Source organism: Rhinatrema bivittatum, chromosome 7 (genome assembly GCF_901001135.1).
Source record: "Rhinatrema bivittatum chromosome 7, aRhiBiv1.1, whole genome shotgun sequence".
Lineage (NCBI taxonomy): Eukaryota > Metazoa > Chordata > Amphibia > Gymnophiona > Rhinatrematidae > Rhinatrema > Rhinatrema bivittatum.
The window spans coordinates 313,168,711-313,186,881 of NC_042621.1; the positions used below are offsets into that span (position 1 = coordinate 313,168,711).

The following is an 18,171-nucleotide window of genomic DNA, read 5'->3' on the forward strand; positions in this document are numbered from 1 at the left end:
ACTGGATAGCGCGCACCGGCGAGGGGCCGGTGCGCGCGCCGGGAGAGCGGGCGTTCGTCCGCTCTCCCGCGGACTTTACTGGATCGAGCTGTAAGTGAACTTAATAGCAGGTAATGGACTTCTCCTCCAAGAACTTATCCAATCCTTTTTTAAACCCAGCTATACTAACTGCACTAACCACATCCTCTGGCAACAAATTCCAGAGTTTAATTGTGCGTTGAGTGAAAAAGGACTTTCTCCGATTAGTTTTAAATGTGCCCCATGCTAACTTCATGGAGTGCCCCCTAGTCCTTCTATTATCCGAAAGAGTAAATAACTGATTCACATCTACCCGTTCTAGACCTCTCATGATTTTAAACACCTCTATCATATCCCCCCTCAGCCGTCTCTTCTCCAAGCCGAAAAGTCCTAACCTCTTTAGTCTTTCCTCATAGGGGAGCTGTTCCATTCCCCTTATCATTTTGGTTGCCCTTCTCTGTACCTTCTCCATCGCAATTATATCCTTTTTGAGATGCGGCGACCAGAATTGTACACAGTATTCAAGGTGCGGTCTCACCATGGAGCGATACAGAGGCATTATGACATTTTCCGTTTTATTCACCATTCCCTTTGCTTTTTTGACTGCCGCAGCACACTGAACCGACGATTTCAATGTGTTATCCACTATGAGGCCGAGATCTCTCGACTGGGCGTAACCTTATCTAACTTCTCCGTCCCTGTCTCTCGGAGTTTGGGAGCTGCTCTCTGCGACTTTTGCTGTTTTTGCTCTCCGCTTTGTCACCGTTCCTGTGACGCAACCTAACCCGCGCCGCGAGACTTTCTCTGCGGCACTCGGGAGTCTCCGGCCCTCCCCGCCGCCTCCATCTTGGAAGCGGGTAAACACAGAGGTGATCATTACGTCACCATCTCCGGGGCTGGAAGAAGGCGGCTCGCTGTTGGCTACCGGGTTGTCGGCGCTCAGCCAATGGGCGTAGTGCTAGGGTCCGGGTTACGTGTGACGTCGCGGCGGCTGTCTCGTTTATTTTGCTCTGGAGGCCCGCGGCCGCCATTAAAGAAAAGCGGAGCGGAGCCGGAGCAATGCCCGGGAGCCCAGGTACCGCAGCGAAAGCCAGCGCCAGGAGCTCAGCTCTCTGAGGGGAGCGGCGGCAGGTACTGGGGTGGAGGGGAGGGAGCATGTGAGAGATGTGACTGAGGTTTCCCCGACCTTTATCTCTCCCCCATCATTCCTCTGTCTTTTATCCCTCTCTGAGTCTTCCATCCCTCACCCCGACCTTTATCCCTGTCCCATCCCTCACCCCGACCTTTATCCCTCTATTCCTCACCCCGACCTTTATCCCTGTCCCATCCCTCACCCCGACCTTTATCCCTCTATTCCTCACCCCGACCTTTATCCCTGTCCCATCCCTCACCCCGACCTTTATCCCTCTATTCCTCACCCCGACCTTTATCCCTGTCCTATCCCTCACCCCCACCTTTATCCCTCTATTCCTCACCCCGACCTTTATCCCTGTCCCATCCCTCACCCTGACCTTTATCCCTCTATCCCTCACCCCGACCTTTATCCCTGTCCCATCCCTCACCCCGACCTTTATCCCTGTCCCATCCCTCACCCCGACCCTTTATCCCTCTATTCCTCACCCCGACCTTTATCCTGTCCCATCCCTCACCCCGACCTTTATCCCTCTATTCCTCACCCCGACCTTTATCCCTGTCCTATTCCTCACCCCGACCTTTATCCCTCTATTCCTCACCCCGACCTTTATCCCTGTCCCATCCCTCACCCCGATCTTTATCCCTCTATTCCTCACCCCGACCTTTATCCCTCTATCATTCCCTGTGCTTTATCCCTCCATCCCTCACCCCGACCTTTATCCCTCTATAATTCCCTGTGCTTTATCCCTCCATCCCTCACCCTGACCTTTATCCCTCTATCATTCCCTGTGCTTTATCCCTCCATCCCTCACCCTGACCTTTATCCCTCTATAATTCCCTGTGCTTTATCCCTCCATCCCCTCACCCTGACCTTTATCCCTCTATCATTCCCTGTGCTTTATCCCTCCATCCCTCACCCTGACCTTTATCCCTCTATCATTCCCTGTGCTTTATCCCTCTATCATTCCCTGTGCTTTATCCCTCCATCCCTCACCCGACCTTTATCCCTCTATCTTCCCTGTGCTTTATCCCTCCATCCCTCACCCCGACCTTTATCCCTCTATCATTCCCTGTGCTTTATCCCTCCATCCCTCACCCTGACCTTTATCCCTCTATCATTCCCTGTGCTTTATCCCTCCATCCCTCACCCTGACCTTTATCCCTCTATCATTCCCTGTGCTTATCCCTCCATCCCTCGCCCTGACCTTTATCCCTCTATCATTCCCTGTGATTATCCCTGTCCCATACCTCACCCCGACCTTTATCCCTCTATCATTCCCTTGCTTTATCCTCCATCTCATCACCCCAACCTTATATCCCTGTCTCATCCCCTCACCCTGACCTTCTTCCTCTATCATCCTGTGGCTTTTATTTTGTCCATTCTACGCACCCCGAACCTTTCTTTCCCTTATCCCCTCCATTTCCATGTTGCTTAACCCTGTCCCCTTACCTCACCCTGACCTTTATCCCTCTATCATTCCCTGTGATTTACCCCTGGTCCATCACCTCACCCCGACCTTTATCCCTCTATCATTCCCTGTGCTTTCATCCCTGTCCCATCCCTCATACCGACATTTATTTCCCTCTATCATTCCCTGTGACTTTATCCCCTCCATCCCTTCACACCCTGACCTTTATCCCTCTATCATTCCCTGTGCCTTTATCCCTCCATCTCTCACCCCAACCTTTATCCCTGTCTCATCCCTCACCCTGACCTTTATTCCTCTATTATTCCCTGTGCTTTATCTTTCCATCTCGCACCCCAACCTTTATCCCTCTCATTCCCTGTGCTTTAACCCTGTCCCATACCTCACCCTGACCTTTATCCCTCTATCATTCCCTGTGCTTTATCCCTCCATCTCTCACCCCAACCTTTATCCCTGTCTCATCCCTCACCCTGACCTTTATTCCGCTATCATTCCCTGTGCTTTATCTTTCTATCTCGCACCCCAACCTTTATCCCTCTCATTCCCTGTGCTTTAACCCTGTCCCATACCTCACCCTGACCTTTATCCCTCTATCATTCCCTGTGATTTATCCCTGTCCCATACCTCACCCCTGACCTTTATCCCTCTATCATTCCCTGTGATTTATCCCTGTCCCATACCTCACCCCTGACCTTTATCCCTCTATCATTCCCTGTGCTTTATCCCTCCATCCCTCACCCTGACCTTTATCCCTCTATCATTCCCTGTGATTTATCCCTGTCCCATACCTCACCCCGACCTTTATCCCTCTATCATTCCCTGTGCTTTATCCCTCACCCCGACCATTATCCCTCTATCATTCCCTGTGCTTTATCCCTCCAACCCTCACCCCGACCTTTATCCCTCTATCATTCCCTGAGCTTTATCCCTCCATCCCTCACCCCGACCTTTATCCCTCTATCATTCCCTGAGCTTTATCCCTCCATCCCTCACCCCGACCTTTATCCCTCTATCATTCCCTGTGCTTTATCCCTCCATCCCTCACCCCGACCTTTATCCCTGTCTCATTCCCTGTGCTTTATCCCTCCATCCCTCACCCCGACCTTTATCCCTCTATCATTCCCTGGGCTTTATCCCTCCATCCCTCACTCTGACCTTTATCCCTCTATCATTCCCTGGGCTTTATCCCTTTCCTATCCCTCACCCTGACCTTTATCCCTCTATCATTCCCTGGGCTTTATCCCTGTCCCATCCCTCACGCTGACCTTTATCCCTCTATCATTCCCTGGGCTTTATCCCTGTCCCATCCCTCACCCTGACCTTTATCCCTGTCTCATTCCCTGTGCTTTATCCCTCCATCCCTCACCCCGACCTTTATCCCTCTATCATTCCCTGGGCTTTATCCCTCCATCCCTCACTCTGACCTTTATCCCTCTATCATTCCCTGGGCTTTATCCCTTTCCTATCCCTCACCCCAAGCTTTATCCCTCTATCATTCCCTGGGCTTTATCCCTCATCCCTCACCCTGACCTTTATCCCTCTATCATTCCCTGTGCTTTATCCCTCCATCCCTCACCCCGACCTTTATCCCTCTATCATTCCCTGGGCTTTATCCCTGTCCCATCCCTCACCCTGACCTTTATCCCTCTATCATTACCTGTGCTTTATCCCTCCATCTCTCATCCCAACCTTTATCCCTCTATCATTCCCTGTGCTTTATCCCTGTCCCATCCCTCATCCCGACCTTTATCCCTCTATCATTCCCTGTGATTTATCCCTTTCCTATCCCTCACCCCGACCTTTATCCCTCTATCATTCCCTGTGCTTTATCCCTCCATCCCTCTGGTTTTTATTCTCCCTCTCCTTCCCCCATTTCTTCCCCACTCTTTATCCCTCTTATCCCTCCCTTATCTTTCCTCTGATATTTATCCTTCTACCTTTCCCCTTTGAACTTTAGTCCTTTATCATTCTTTGACCTTTATCCCTCCCACAGTTTTCCATCCTTCTCCATGAGCTCCATTCCTCTCATCCCTTCCCTTTGAACTTTAACTTCCTTCATCCTTCTCTCTACTGCAACCTTTTCATTCCGCATCCCTCTCTTCCCCACCTTTATCCCTCTCACTATCCTTCCCCCTAACTTTCTCTCTCTCCAGCCCTCCATCCATCTCAGTAATATCCCTCTCTTGATCCTTTTCCCAAGCTTTCCTGCTTCTCCATCCTCATTGTTCCTTCCCCTATTCTTATATTCCTCTCCCTCTCATTCCTTGACCTTAATTCTACCCCCGTGTTTTATCCCTATCCCTCTTACTCTCCTATCTTTATCCCTCTCCCGATCATTTCCCCCTGCTTTATCCCTCCCCATCCCTCTTCCTGATCTTTTTCTGCTCTTTATCCCATTACTCCCAGAACTGTAACCCCTTCCTATCATTCCCTGACCTTTTCCCACCCCATCTTTCCATCCCTCTTCCCAAACTTTGTTCCTCACTGTATGTCCTCTGAGCTTTCTCTCTCCTCACCAGTCCCTTCTTCCTCCAAACTTTATCCCTCTCCCTATCTTTCCCCCACCTCCATCCCTGAGCGTTATTCTCTGTATCCTTCTTCCAACCTTTATCCCTCCCCCATTCCCCCCAAACATTAGTTCTCTCCCACTTATTCCCTCATCCTTTATCCTTCCCCATCCTTTGTTCCCTCTTCCTGAGCTTTATCCTTCATCCAACCTTTATCCTTCTCCCTTTCCTATTTCGTCATCATTATCCTGCTCCCTATCCTTCACCTGAGCTTTATTTCTCTCCCCATCCCTCCTCCAAAGCTTAACCCTCTGTCATTCCTCATCCATTTATACCTCCCCTTCCTGAGATTTATCAGATTCCTGATCCTCCATCCCTCTCACCAAGAGTTAACTTGCTCACGTCTTTTCTGTGATCTTATCTCTCTCTCCTATCTTTTCCTATCTTTCATTCCTCCCTCTGACCTTCATACCTCTTCTCATCCCTGATCTTATTTCATTTCTGATTTGTTTTTCCCACCTTTTGTGACTGGTCAGCCACGCCAAAGCAGACTGCATTCAGGTAGTGTAGGTATTTTCCTCCTCTCCAGAGAGTTTACAAAGGGCTTGATTTTCAAAAGCATTTAAATGCTTAAATGCACTTTAGCTGTCTAAGAGGGCCCTTGGAAATTGCTACAGTATATGATGCCATTGAATCGTCAGTAGGTTTTACCTGTGCTAAGTGCTCTGAATGTGGGTGAATGGCTTTGGGAGATTGCTACTACAGAATGCTACACATACATATGTGTAACTTCTTTGAATATTGACCTGTAAGTTTGTAGCTCAGACAGTGGAGAATGAAGGTCACAAGGAGCCTCACTGATAGGGCAGGATTTGAATCCTAGCTTTACTGATTCTTAGCCCACTGCTCTTACTACTAGGCGGCTACTCCACTTCAGATCCTTGACTTTATCCCTCTCCTTATCACTTCCCCAATCTCTCCTCCCAACCTTTAACCCTCACCTTTATTATTCCACCCTTCTCTCCTGCACACTTTTATTCTTCCCCCGATCTTTAACCTTTTCTCATCCACCCTTCATCATCTTTCCCAACATTCATCCTTTCTCTGACCTTCATAATGTCTCCAAATTTACCCTTGCTCCCTCCCTTTCCTGACCTTTATTCTATCTCCATCTTTCCCTGACCTATATTAATCATTTCTCTAACACTACTAAACATACGCAGTGCTCTCCCATCCCTCTGTGATATTTATTCTCTTTTTCCTCATCTGACGTTTATCCCGCTTGCCTCTCTCCCCAAACTCACTTATTTTCTTCTCCCAACTTTGTCTGTTTTCTCTATCCTTCCCACCTTCATTATTCCCCCATTCTCCCAGCACCTAAAACTAATTTCCATCTCTGTCTAGATTTTCCTCCTCATCTCTTTCCCAACGCTAAATCATCTCAACCATCTCTCCCCCAACCTTTATTCTCCCTATTTCTTCTTTGACCTTAAACAGTTCTCTTCATCTCTCCCAACTTTTTTATCCCTCTGACTTGGCCTTAACCAAGATGTCTCCAGAGTTGTGTGCTCAGAAGGGTAAGGATATGACTGTTGATAATTTGATCATTAGGAATGCAGATAACTGGGTGGCTGGTGGATATGAGGCTTGCTTGGTGATATGAAGGTGGGTGATCTCATGTGCCACGTAGATAGAATTTTAGAAAGTGCTGTTAGTACATGAGTGTAGCCATGGCATAGGAAGGGGCTGATGCCAAATTTTGACTTCTAAGTAAGAGATTGAAATCCAGAACCTCCAGGGTAGAATTCTCAGAAATGCTTCTTCATTCCAGGCACAGGACCCCAGAATTTCAGTGTGTGGATGAGATGATGCAAGGAAGAGGGGAATCCTGTTTCCATGGAATGGGTTCCTCATTAATCAGAATGAAACCTAGCTGCTGCTGTAAACAATGAAAAAGGAGTAGTCTTGAAACTAGGTCAAGGGAGAAAGCTGACAGTAGTTCAGTGTAATATACTTCAAACGGGCCAGTGTAGTACCGATGCGCTTAAAAACGTACATCCAAACTGGACGCACTTTTTTTTAGCGCACACACAAGCACTTCTGGGTGCTCGATGCAATTGGCAAATGAGCCGCTACGCCAAAAAGGACATGCCAGGGATAAATTGTGCGTCCCTAGCGCGTCCATGGCATCGAGTGCCCGGGAGAAGCGGCTATGCATGGATTAGGAAAATGGATGCTCAGTTTTACGAGCGTTTCTTTTCCTAACCTGACCGCCGGCAAGACTTTTTATTTTATTTATTTTTTTACCTTACCCCTTTTTTTGGTTCCTTGGACTTAATGTTGCCAAGATATTAAGTCGGAGGAACTACAGAAAAGCAGTATTTTCTGGTTTTCTGTTAACTTTTGGTGCTTCTCAAGACTTAACGCCAGCTCCAGGGTTGGCATTCATTTTTGAGGGTAAAAATGTGTGCATCGGGGGTAATAGCTAATAGCTTATCAACATGGTATTTACATGTGATGAGCGCTATTAGTTATGCGCGATTTGGACGCCCTAATCCCCTTATTGCATAAGGGGTTATGAACACACGTCCAACCGTGGGTTAACCTGTGCACTAGCCTGAGTGCATGGTATTGCATCTGCCTCAGTGTGACGTATCTTCAAAGGATACGGTTAAAGCACGGAACTGAGAGCATTCTGAAAGAATTTGTAAAAAGCTATACAGTCAAGGTGGATTTAAAGGGAAGAGCAGACATGTGGCTTATTCCAAATTACCTGATTCAATTGTTAATAATTGGGCTGTGAATAGAAATAAAGAGAATACATTTAGGTGTCCATATGCAAATGCAAGAAGTCTAAAACATAAGATTTGTGAGGGAGATAATATGGCACTAAATGAAGATTTTGTCTCTATAGAATTACCTAGCATTTGTATGTTGGTCGGTCTGTCAGACTGAAAATTAACACTTTGCAGAGCATTTGAGGAGCAGCTGCTGATGCATTGTGTGTCCATGAGGTGTCCTCACTATGTTGCCACAGGAACATTGAAATGGATATTCAGGGAGAAATTTGCTGTAGGTCAGGCTGACTCAAACACACTAATGCATGCTAAATATTCATAATTCACACTAATGCTGCATTGCATGCACTGATGGTCCCTGACAGCCCAACATGCACTACTGACCAGGACAGTGCAGTATGTTAGACTGAGACAGTATGGGGGAGTGACTTTCTGACTGGAAGTATGTGGCCCTAGACAGTGAATGCATGACAGCCTTTTCATGCTGTTGTTTTTGTCTGGCCCTTTCAAAGAGTAGATGTAATAAGCAACTCAGACTGGTGAAAAGAGGATAACTAATCGGACACTGTGATACCCAGATACAAAATATATTGAAATGACAGAACAGATGGAGCTGGTGGTGGCCTGGCATTATATATGTTAAATAGTTATATAGTTAAATAGAATAAAAGGTCTGCAGGAAACAAATCACATTCTGGAATCTCTACTGATAAAAATTGCTTGCTTGATGAGAAACAATATAGCAATGGAATCATATAACTGCACGCTTGTCAGGGTGGTGAAACGTAATAGAATAGAAGATGGCAGAAAAAGACCATCTTGGACTATCTGTTCTGTCCAGTTAAATCAGTTTTTGTCTTCCTTTTTGGTTTGCTACCATCTTGGGAAGATGAGCATACGAGTTCCCATGTGTAATCCAGCACTTAGTCCCTCCCCCACATTTCATTTATTTATTTAATTTTATAAACTAGAAAACTTGAAGCTGTTGCCTGAGCATCCCTGTAGATATGAGCATGATGTATGAATACTAAAGATCCATCAAGCTCGGCATCCTCCAACAGTGGCCAGTCCCTCCCTGAGTCACCTGGTTAATAACTATTTATGGCCTTTTCTTCCATGAACTTGTCCAAACCGTTTTTAAACCCAAATAATGTAGTTGCCTTGACCACATCCTCTGGCAATAAATTCCACAGCTTGATTGGTGTTGGGTGAAAAAAATATTTTCTCCATTTGGTTTTAAATTTGCTCCCTGATTGCTTAAAAGAGTGTCCCTTACTCCTAGTGATACTTGAAAGAGTAGCTAACTGTTCCCTATTTATCTGTTCACTCCACTCATGATTTTGTATTACATCCCCCTTGAATCATCTCTTCTGCAAGCTGAAGAGCCCTTATTTAGTCTTTCTTCATAAGGGAGCTGTTCCAACCCCTTAACCATTTTTGTTGTCATTCTATGAACCTTTTCTATCTCCGTTATATCCTTTTTCAAATGGGTTACCAGAATTGCACACAGTAGTTAAGGTGTGTCACACCATTGAGCTATACAGAAGTTTTTTTATCTCATTTTTATTTTCACGTAGATAAGCATCTGAATTAGCCATGCTGTCTGGGTACGACTTCCGTGCCACTAGGTGGCGGAGCTCTCTCTAAGTCTAGTAAAATCTTTCAGCTAGGATCTCCCTCCTGCATGTTGCCAGTATTGCCTCAGACTCCTCAGTCACTTTTTTTCCGTGCGACCGTTAGCCTCACGGAGCTCCTCTCTCCTGAGAGAAACTGAAATTTTGAGGAAAAAGTTTGACAGAAGTTAAAAGAAAAGATCAGAAAAAGCAGCAGTTTTAACATCTCTGAGATCTGCTGAGCTATGCCTTGTCCAGGTTTTAAATTTTGCTCGTGTGGCAAAATGTCGGCCACAGATGGCCACTCATCTTCTTACCTGTGTCTTGGACCTCAACATGATCAAAAGAACTGTGTGGACTGCAGACGCATGTCCCCACAGGCTCAAAGACAGCGAGCTGCAAAGATCCAAGACTTGCAGTCCAGAGCTTCAGGCTCTAATGCCACTTCTAAAGTCTTTGTTCGCTCCTCTCGGGGTCCTAAGCGAAGACAGAAGGACCCGTCATCAAGGAGAGCTGCTTCAGTTGACACCCCCCCCCCCAGGTCAGGACACCGTCCTTTGACCGCTAGCCGAGAATTAGTTCAAAGTGCGGAGGATGTGTCTGTGGCATCGCGGCCGCGTGCTTCACAGACTCATTCGACTGCATCAACGCTCTGGAGATAGAAGAACCAATGCTATATTGAAGTGTGGGATTACCGAAGCATCGACACAAACCACATACTGTGTCGGAAGAAGCATCGAAGCATGGACGCAGAGAGGACATTGCAACGCAGTCTGCTTCGAGCGACGCACCTACGACGCAACCCACTCCTATTGACGCACTGGGGGTTCCCTCGACACAGCCGACTCCTAAATTACCAAAGAAGCACCATTCTGGTCATAAAGGGAAGAAACAAGTTTCAACACCCTTGCGGTATAATCCAAGAGTGAGTTATCACCAATACACCTCTCAGACACATCTCTATCACCTGGATCATCGTCTTCTGCTTCTGTATCATCCATTGGTACACAGATTCCAGGAAATGTTTTGTCTTCACAACCACCATTAATGCCTGCACCATCTCCACAGCCATCTACGTCTGCATTAGTGACACAAGCAATATCTCAAATCACTACCATTCTTAATCAATTTTTACAGTCTGTAGCAACAAAGACAGTACCACCCACGGGCCTTACACAACAACCATTATCTGTTCCGGAAGATCCAGCATTACCTAGTACAGAACCAAAAAGCCTCCCACCTTCACAGTTACCAATAACAGAGGACATTTCGGATTCAGATACTACATCAAACTTCTCAACGGGATTCACCAGACTTACCTCAACAACCTTTTTCCTGTCCGGAGGACCTCTCATATTCTCAATTTATTGAGAAAAAGTTGATCAGATATTGAACATTGAAACCAAGAGGAATCCAGACCCCCAACAAGAAATGTTGGGCATCCTGAAAATATTTGATGTCCCCAATGAGCCGGTGGCTTTGCCGCAACACCAGGTTTTAACAACTTTAATGGAAAAAGCATGGGACACTCCCTTATCCACCCCTCCAACATCTCGGAAGGTAGACATTAAATACCGGATGAAAGATTCTGCCTTTCATACTGCAGTCCAACTTCCACACCAATCAGTCGTGGTTGAATCTGCGATGCAGAAAGCTCGTAAGGCAAAAATACATTCTAACACTCCTCCAACTAAGGAAAATATGTCCCTAGATGAATTCGCTAAGAAGTCCTTCCAATCCGCAATGTTCAGTGCCAGGATACAAAATCATCAGTTTTATATAGCCCAATATTTATTTGAGAGCTTACAGGCATTAAAACCACACCTGCAACAAAGATCTCCGGATGACACATTACCTATTCCATAATATAACTTGGAAGAAGGGTTAAGACACCTTTTAAGATCGGTGCATGAGGACTTCGATTATATCATCAACAAATGCCTTAGCGGCACGACGTCTCGCGTGGTTACGCTCCAGCTCTATTCGTGAGCATATAGAAAGACATGATTTAATGGAACACAGTCAACATGGGTTTACCCAAGAGAAGTCTTGCCTAACAAATCTGCTTCATGTTTTTGAAGAGGTTAATAAACATGTGGATAAAGGTGAACTGGTGGATGTAGTGTATTTGGATTTTCAGAAGGCATTTGACAAAGTCCCTCATGAGAGGCTTCTACGAAAACTAAAAAGTCATGGGATAGGAGGCAATGTCCTTTCGTGGATTACAAACTGGTTAAAAGTCAGGAAACAGTAGGATTAAATGGTCAATTTTCTCAGTGGAAAAGGGTAAATAGTGGAGTGCCTCAGGGGTCTGTACTTGGACTGGTGCTTTTCAATATATATATGTAAATGATCTGGAAAGGAATACGACGAGTGAGGTATCAAATTTGCGGATGATACAAAATTATTCAGAGTAGTTAAATCACAAGTAGACTGTGATACATTACAGGAGGACCTTGCAAAACTGGAAGATTGGGCATCCAAATATGACAGATGAAATTTAATGTGGACAAGTGCAAGGTGTTGCATATAGGGAAAAATAACCCTTGCTGTGGTTACACGATGTTAGGTTCCATATTAGGATCTACCACCCAGGAACAAGATCTAGGCATCATAGTGGATAATACTTTAACATTGTCGGCTCAGTGTGCTGCAGCAGTCAAAAAAGCAAACAATGTTAGGAATTATTAGGAAGGGAATGGTTAATAGAACGGAAAATGTCATAATGCCTCTATATCGCTCCATGGTGAGACCGCACCTTGAATACTGTGTACAATTCTGGTTGCCACATCTCAAAAAAGATATAGTTGCGATGGAGAAGGTACAGAGAAGGGCATCCAAAGTGATAAAGGGGATGGAACAGCTCCCCTATGAGGAAAGGCTGAAGAGGTTAGGGCTGTTCAGCTTGGAGAAGAGACGGCTGAGGGGGGGATATGATAGAGGTCTTTAAGATCATGAGAGGTCTTGAACGAGTAGATGTGACTCGGTTATTTACACTTTCGAATAATAGAAGGACTAGGGGGCATTCCATGAAGTTAGCAAGTAGCACATTTAAGACTAATCGGAGAAAATTCTTTTTCACTCAAGACACAATAAAGCTCTAGAATTTGTTGCCGGAGGATGTGGTTAGTGCAGTTAGTGTAGCTGGGTTCAAAAAAGGTTTGGATAAGTTCTTGGAGGAGAAGTCCATTAACGGCTATTAATCAAGTTTACTTAGGGAATAGCCACTGCTATTAATTGCATCAGCATGGGATCTTCTTAGTGTTTGGGTAATTGCCAGGTTCTTGTGGCCTGGTTTGGCCTCTGTGTGAAACAGGATGCTGGGCTTGATGGACCATTGGTCTGACCCAGCATGGCAATTTCTTATGTTGTTATGACCTGATGAGGTCCATCCCAGGATACTGAGGGAGCTCAGAGATGTACTGGCGGGTCCACTGAGTGACCTGTTCAACAGATCCCTAGAAACAGGAGTGATACCGAGCGATTGGAGAAGGGCGGTGGTGGTCCCGCTTCACAAGAGTGGGAGTAGAGAGGAGGCTGGAAACTACATGTCGGTTAGCCTCACCTTGGTGGTGGGAAAGGTAATGGAGTCGCTGTTGAAAGAAAGAATAGTGAACTATCTACAGTCGGAAGAACTGCTGGACCAGAGGCAGCATGGATTCACCAGGGGGAGGTCTTGTCAGAGAAATCTGATTGCCTTTTTCGATTGGGTGACTAGGGAATTAGATAGAGGAAGAGCGCTCTATGTCATCTACTTGGATTTCAGCAAAGCTTTTGATACGGTCCCGCACAGGAAGCTTGTGAATAAAATGAGAAGCTTGGGAGTGGGTGCCAATATGGTGGCTTGGATTGCAAACTGGTTAACGGACAGAAGACAATGTGTGATGGTAAATGGAACTTACTCTGAAGAGAGAGTGGTGTTAAGCGGAGTGCCTCAAGGATCGGTGTTGGGACCGGTCCTGTTCAATATCTTTGTGAGCGACATTGCAGACAGGATAGAAGGTAAGGTTTGTCTTTTTGCGGATGATACTAAGATCTGCAACAAAGTAGACATTCTGGAAGGAGTGGAGAGAATGAGACATGACTTAAGGAAGCTGGAAGAGTGGTCGAAGATATGGCAGCTGAGATTCAATGCCAAGAAGTGCAGAGTCATGCATATGGGGAGTGGAAATCTGAAAGAATTGTATTTGATGGGAGGTGATGGACTGATGTGCACAGAGCAGGAGAGAGACCTTGGGATGATAGTGTCTAATGATCTGAAGTCTGCGAAACAATATGACAAGGCGATAGCTAAAGTCAGAAGAATGCTGGGCTGCATAGAGAGAGGAACATCTAGTAAGAGAAAGGAAGTGATGATCCCCTTGTACAGGGCCTTGGTGAGGCCCCACCTGGAGTACTGTGCTCAGTTCTGGAGACCATATCTCCAAAGGGACAGAGACGGATGGAGGCGGTCCAGAGAAGGGCGACCAAACAGGTGGATGGACTTCATAAAATGACTTATGAGAAGAGATTAAAGAACCTAAATATGTACACCCTGGAGGAGAGGAGGAGCAGAGGAGATATGATACAGACTTTCAGATATTTGAAAGTTTTAATGATTCATGGTCAACATCAAACCTTTTACAATGGAAAAAAATCAATAGAACCTAGGGGTCACGATTTGAAGCTCCAGGGAGGAAGACTCAGAATCAATGTCAGGAAGTATTCCTTCACGGAGAGGGTGGTGGATGCCTGGAATGCCCTTCCGGAGGAAGTGGTGAAGACTAAAACTGTAAAAGATTTTAAAGCGGCGTGGGATAAACACTGTGGATCCATAAAGGCTAGAGGATGGGAATGAAGAGTAGAGCCATGGGGGTGGCTGGCTGGAATGTTTACTACCTGGTGATTACTACCCTTACTCAAAAAAATCCCTTGCACGGTTAATGCAACCTCAACATTGCTCTCTGCTTCAACGGCAAAGAGAAATGTGGAAAAGAAGATTTGCATTCAGATAACAACCAAAAAGGACTGAACTTCACAATCTGGGTAAATAAATAAGCGTGGGGGTAGCTTGCTTATTATGGCGGTTACTACCCTAAACCAATTAAGCCTGATACATCAATTTGAATACATATACAGTGCTGCTCTCTGCTTCTATGGCAGGGGGAAAAAAGTAGAAAACAGGATTTACATTCAGGCAACAACCAACAAGGACTGAACTTCACAATCTGGGTAAACAATCATGGGGGTAGCTGCTTTTTATGGCGGTTATACCCTAAACCAATTAAGCCTGATACATCACTTTGAAAGCATATACAGCATTGCTATCTGCTTCAACGGTAGGGGGAAGTGAGGAAAACAGGATTTGCATTCAGACATCATCCAACAAGGCATCGATCTTTGCAGTCTGGGTGAACAAGCTTGATGCGGTGGTTACAACCCTTAACCATAAGCCTTATGCTCACCATTGATGCAACTCCAACATTACTCTCTGCCTCAATGACAGGAGATGATAGGAAATTTGAATCAAACAGTTACCAACAGCCCTGAAGCTGGTGATTGGTAGAACAGATAAGTATGGGAGAATGGGAGTCGAAGCTTGCTGGGCAGACTGGATGGGCCGTTTGGTCTTTTTCTGCCGTCATTTCTATGTTTCTATGAGGTCCACGACAAGCTCGCAAACTTACCTTATTGCCCGGATAATTTGTTTGGGGACCAGTTTACAGCTACTGTTACAAAACTGTTCGTAGTAAGCCAGTACACGTTTACAGTCTAGAGGCCCCACCTGGAGTACTGTTCCTTAACAAAAAACTGCGGTCCTTTCTTTAACAGCACCTCAGCATTCCACCACAACACGACGTCAATACACTACTCCTGCTCCTTACAGGAAACCATCCTTCAAATCTTATAAACCATATTATAAACCTCAAACGTATTATCCACCACAGCAACAACCGTATCAACCATCAGCATCTCGTCAGCGTGCAAGAAACCCCCGTCAACCTAGACAGCCGACTGATCCTCAGCCAGCAAAACCTACATCAGGTTTTTAAAGATTGTTCTGCCACCAGCACCAGTAGGGGGGAGATTATCCAATTTTCTTCCAGCCTGGAGCAAGATAACATCGGATCAATGGGTACTATCCATAATACAACACAGATATTCTCTCCATTTTTCCTCCCTTCCTACCCTTCCACATCGAATCCATCAAAAAGCTTTTGCATCTCACAAATCTCATCTTCTGCAAGAAATGCAACTTCTCTTACAAAACAATTGTATTCAGAAGATACTTTACCTGGAGAAACATCTAGGGTTTTACTCCCAATATTTCCTAATTCCCAAGTAATCAGGAGGACTACGCCCAATCGTAGACGTCCTCTCACTCAACAAATATCTTCAGACAGAGAAATTCAAAATGACTTCTTTCAAATCGATGCTCCCTTTTCTTCAACCCAAGGATTGGATGTGTTCATTGGACCTGATGGATGCATATGCACACATACCAATGCTTCCTAATTCCAGATGTTACCTATGTTTCCAGATGGAAAATCAACACTTCCAATACAAAGTCCTTCCATTTGGGCTTTCCTCTGCCCCAAGAGTGTTCACCAAGTGCCTAGCAGTGGTGGTGGCACACCTTCGACTACAGGGGGTGCATATATTCCCTTATCTAGACGATTGGCTGATAGTAGCAGGCAATCAAGCACTATTACGAGACAATCTTCTTCAAACGATTTCATGCCTAGACAATCTAGGTCTTTTCATCAACTACGAAATATCAAATCTGGAACCCACTCAGACTTTACAGTTCATAGGAGCCCTCATAGACACAGTCAAAGACAAGGCATTCCTGCCGCATCCGAGAGCGTTAACTCTCTCAACGCTAGCTACAACTCTTCTTTGCACTACGATGTGCCAGCGCGCCAGATCTTCACTGTTCTTGGACATATGGCTGCATCCATTTATGTAGTTCAAATACACACCTCCATATGAGCCGTCTCCAATGGGGGTTGAAGCATCAATGGGACCAGTTTCTCCAACCATTGTCAACCCCCATCTCATTAACCAACAGCATGAAACAGGATCTGGAGTGGTGGATACTTCCAGAAACACTGCAGGCGGGCTCCCCATTACGCCCGTTACGACATCAGATCATACTAACCACAGATGCATCCCCCACAGGATGGGGAGCACACTTGAACCACTTACAGACACAGTCAGTGGACTTCATACGAACGGACACTGCAAATAAACCTCTTGGAACTGTGAGCGGTACGTTATGCCCTTTGAGCCTTCAAAAACTTCCTTCGGGAAAGAATTGTAATGATTCACACAGACAATCAAGTTACAATGTTTTACATCAACAAAGAAGGAGGGTCCGGTTCATGGAACCTCTGCAAGGAAACAGTTCAGATTCTGGAATGGGCCCACTGCAGGCTCATCTCCCTATAGGTGACTTATCTGCCAGGCATTCACAATTCAAGACAGACAGACTCAGCAGGATTTTTCACCCCTACGAATGACCAGTCATCCCTACGAGTGACCAGTCACATATTTTCGAATTGGGGTCTCCCATCAATAGACCTCTTTGCAACAGAAGTCAACACAAAACTAAAGACCTTTTGCTCAGTTTACCCGAGCCCACACAGAATCGCTCCGGTTGCCTTTTTAATCAGTTGGACACACAATCTATTGTACGCATTTCCTCCGATACCTCTCATCGCTCGAACGTTTCAGAGGTGTATTGAAGACCAAGCGGATCTAATAATCATAGCACCTGCATGGCCAAGGCAGCCATGGTACAGCTACCTCCTACGCCTATCAATTTGCAATCCAATGCCTCTGGGGGACAGCGATCACCTTCTTACACAGGACCACGGATCACTGCTACATCCCATTCACTCTTCCCTACACCTCATGGCATGGAGATTGAGAGGCTCGCATACCAACATTTGAACATCTTTCCTGCTCTCCAGGATATATTACTATCCTCAAGGAAACTTTCCACAAGGCTCAATTACCAAAGAAAATGGACTCGCTATAACTCCTGGTGTTTATCCACAGGAACAGACCCATTCACTTGCTCACCAGAACAACTTCTTTCTTACCTTCATCTGCTATACAGTGACAGACTCGCCACTTCCTCTTTACGGGTACATTTAAGCGCTATTGCAGCTTACCACATCCCTCTTAATGGAGAGCCTATTTCATGTCATTCTTTAGTTTCGAGATTCATGAAAGGAGTACTGTGCCTAAGTCCACCTTTACAGAAACCACCGGTGCCGTGGGATATTAACACAGTTCTTGAACAGCTCATGCTTTCACCGTTCAAACCTTTAGAAACTTGTCACCTTCGTTACCTCTCCTGGAAGGTACTCTTTTTGGTGGCATTAACTTCAGCGAGACGGATAAGTGAACTACAAGCCCTGGTTCATTACCCTCCTTATCTTCAATTTCACCATGACAAAGCGACCTTACGGACACACCCGAAATTTCTTCCAAAGGGGATTTCCAGTTTCCATATTAACCAGACTATCACCTTACCTATGTTTCATCCAAAACCTCATCACAATGATAATGATAGGAAACTACATACTCTAGACTGTAAATGTGTACTGGCTTACTACAAAGAGTGCACGGATTCTTCCATTAGGTCATCCCAACTATTCATTTCATTCAATCCAAATTCACAAGG

The 18,171-nt window shown here is 45.5% G+C and overlaps 1 protein-coding gene across 3 annotated transcripts in view; it reads left to right on the forward strand.

Annotated features, from left to right (window-relative positions):
- The first annotated feature begins 997 nt into the window (after window positions 1-997).
- The window catches only part of ZRANB1 (zinc finger RANBP2-type containing 1), a 309,172-nt gene continuing 291,998 nt past the window's right edge, over window positions 998-18,171 (forward strand). Inside the window, exon 1 of one of the 3 annotated variants that reach the window (XM_029610613.1) lies at window positions 998-1,149. The gene's annotated coding sequence lies outside the window, so the exon portion shown is untranslated. The remainder of the gene's footprint in view (window positions 1,150-18,171) is intronic. The other 2 variants (XM_029610615.1, XM_029610614.1) reach the window with 2 other exon arrangements.